General features: G+C 43.1%; 1 long non-coding RNA gene across 1 annotated transcript; it reads right to left on the reverse strand.

Moving 5' to 3' along the window:
- Window positions 1–364: 364 nt before the first annotated feature.
- LOC125942373 (uncharacterized) lies at window positions 365–3,147 on the reverse strand. Its single transcript, XR_007465048.1, has 3 exons — window positions 2,966–3,147; window positions 1,838–1,931; window positions 365–548 (listed from the first exon to the last, which is right to left on the reverse strand). It is a non-coding gene; the product is annotated as an uncharacterized LOC125942373 (long non-coding RNA).
- Window positions 3,148–3,489: the final 342 nt, after the last annotated feature.

The following is a 3,489-nucleotide window of genomic DNA, read 5'->3' on the forward strand; positions in this document are numbered from 1 at the left end:
CCTTTTTCCTGTTTCCTGAACTTAAAATCACGTTGAAAGGATGTCGTTTCCAACCCATAAAAGCAGCTTCAAGACAATGCGACATGAGACCTACGTGCCATCCCAAAAAATACGTTCTAGGAGGCTTTCCAAAAATACATGACATATAGGAACAATGTATTGCCAGAATAGGGGACTACTTTGAAGGGGACATGCATAAAATGTTGTACAATAAGCAATAAAGATGTTAAAGCAAACGTTTGCTTTCTTTTCGAAGACACCTGGTATGTATTTGAATTGAAGAACTTGTTTGGGAGCCAAGCAACATAAAAATCTTTTGTCTTGCGGAGCACACTCTGTATACATGCCGCAGTGGTTGGGTGAATGCAGAGAAATCCAAAGTGAAGTTTTTTATGTTTACATTGCTAACGAGAGAAAAAAATGCATTTTTAAATATGTGTTTCATTTTAACATAATTGCTCCGTCATCACAAACACATTAGATATCATTCATATATATTCAGAGTTAATTGTCCTGATGACTCCTGGGCCTCCAGGTGACCGTCGTACCTGGAAGGAAAAAGAAATGCCACTTAATGTTAGACGATTCCAAAAACTGTTTCACCTTGGCCCTTTAGGGCTATGTTTGTTAAATAGTTGCTCGAGGCCAATATAGTAGTGATCTTGCAAGAAACAGATCTCAATGTTAACCATAAACTTCTGAGACTGCGGTATAACGAGTCAAGGTCTTTATTTGACTGCCCTCATTTTGATGTGGCTAAAAAACCACACTTGACTACGCTTAATTGCACCTTGTTGGGGGAGAGAACAATCAGACTGCATTCAACACTCTTGCATTGCACTGCTATTTGACATGTGGGTTGTTGCTGTAGTGCACGGCATTGCATTTATGTGCACACATTCTCTTCCTTTCTATTTTAAATCTCGGCTCTCCTGTTGCCTTTCATTCCCTTTATACCCTTTCCTCAGCACAGTCACTTGTATTTACGCTGGTGAACCTGCCTGTCTTCCTATCTTTCTACCTCCTTTCTCCAAGAGCACGTGTCAGCATTATAAAATTGTTGATTTACTACATCCAACTAGAAGTGTCCTTGATTTACTACAGAAACCTGAACATTCCATATCACACACTTCATATGTGAATAACTCATAAGAGATTGTGAAAGACATGCGATTGTGTCCGACCTTTGAATTTACAGCATTGTATTTGAAATTTCACTGGCATTATTAACACTAAAGTCTATCCCTAATTAATCTGAATATAATGCGTGCATACACAGTGTAAACAAAGTAATCAAGCCATGACAATAGACACAAACACACAATGCTCTGGCAAGCAACTAAAGAGAGAAACATACGTTCAGTTGCATTCTTCACGTAATGTACAAACACATTTTACATATACTTGGCCTCTTCTAAATCAACTCAATGAGCTTGGGCTTATTATTTATTTCACAGTCATATTTCCTCACACTTGCAGGTAATTATTGATTGGCCCACATTGTCAGCTGGCTCTCAGGGGCACTCGTATATGTCCCTTACACTTACTGTTGTACTTGCATTTACACTGGCCTAAACTCAGTGACTTCACACTGTTCTCAAATCAGCAGAAATTAGTGAGAGGCTCTCGAATGTGTGTCCATCTCTAGTGATATTACAGCTCGTGTAAGTGCTTCAATGTTCTCCGCATGCGAGCAATATTGTAAACACTTGTATCTTTCTGAGCCCCACACCACTTTTGAGCTGGCAAAATATGAGCTTTTTCTTCGTGTGCTTCATCATAAGCATACATTTTCGCACTGCAATGAACAGCCATTTCTGGCCTGATTTTCGCTTACCGGTGCTGTGGTCCACTCTAACGTTCCAATGGAGAGCCCGGAGTTGTGCTTTCTTTGGTGGCGTCCTTATTAGTGTTGACTTCCCACTTTAATCCTGTATAGAAAAAAAATTCAGTTAAGCGAGAATAAAAAGAAAATGCAGAAATTTGATAACTCGACAAGCATAAGCTCATAAGAAAGGTCTTATTAAGGCCTATTTTCGGGCTAGCTTCATAGTCGCAAATGAACACAACATAGCAATCACCACACACAAGCAAAATGTCCAACTTGTAATGTTCTTTTGCTGCTTCCATAGTTTTTTTTAGCTATGCATGCAGCGCTTTTATCTCGCAACATTATGGAACGACGCAAGTACTGAAAACCAGATTTTTCCGTCTGCTATAAAACTTGAAATTGCTGCAAGCGACGTGACATGTCGCGTTCTTGAATGTTTGCCAGTTGCATAGAACTTCGCCCCCTCTACAAGTGACGAGTGTACTGCTTATCTCCAAGAGATAATGTGGCAAATCCTGCGGCTAGTGCAAACCGTCACTTCGGAGCTGCTGCGTCGTCGGAGTTATTTGATTATGGTCGCGTCACTCAAGCTTCGCGCTAAATCGGCCTTTGAATTTTAGTGAACTCGGCGCATTAAACAGGAAGGCCAGAAATCTACGCAAATCGACACACTACACAGAGGAAAGTGCGTAACACACCAGAAATTTTTTTTTCAAAATATAACCGTCGTTTGACAAACTGGAACTACGAAATGCAATGAATTAATCACGCAAAGCCCACGAAAGGAATTAAAAAAAGGCACATTTCATGGTTAGAACGCTACACGCGATTACCAGCGCCGCTATAAAACGCAAGCCCTAACAAAATTCGCGCATGAAGTTTCAACAAATGGACACCTGACTACGCAAGAAAAAAATCGCCTGCAATCATACAATTGGGGGAAACCTAAACGGAGCTACGCCTGCAGTTATAACTACTTCACACACCAAAACTTCCAATGCGCGTGTTCGCATTAGTACTACACGTTCAGATATTTAAATCACCGACATTCGTTATCTGCTGGCTCATAATAATGCAATGGTAGAAATTAAGCATTTAGTGAGCGTAGTGTATAGGAAGCAAAAACCGACCTACCAAATAGGCACAGGTTCGCAGCTCTACAGCACGCACTCCTGGGCCCGCCGATCCAGCGCACATGGCGGCCCGCCGCCGCTGATCGCCCGTGTAGCCGTTGTACTCGCACGAGTTGTCGAAGTTGCACTGCTTTTTTGCAATTTCCGGTAACAACGGTGGATTTGAACATCACTGACATCACCGAGAGCCGAAAACAATTGCTTCGTATACGCCGGCATGCGCCATGTTTTCGCTTCTTCCCGGTCCGGTCGGCGCAGCCTTTCCTCCTCCTCCTCCTCCGCCACGAAAGCAACGCGGAGCCGTCGACTTGTTTCTCTTCGTTCTCTCTTTTAAATGCGAAGAATTTCTTAGTCGGGGCATGTCAGGCGTCTGTCGGTGTCCGCGCGCCGGCAGGTGTTATCTCTCCGCTCTCAATCCCTCTCCCATAGCAACAGCTGCGGGCGCGCGCACAGCTGCGGGCGCACGCGCCCGCAGCTGTTGCTATGGGAGAGGGAGTATGTTGCTATCCTCGCCACTAGCAATCG

This window comes from Dermacentor silvarum, chromosome 1 (genome assembly GCF_013339745.2).
Source record: "Dermacentor silvarum isolate Dsil-2018 chromosome 1, BIME_Dsil_1.4, whole genome shotgun sequence".
Taxonomy (NCBI): domain Eukaryota; kingdom Metazoa; phylum Arthropoda; class Arachnida; order Ixodida; family Ixodidae; genus Dermacentor; species Dermacentor silvarum.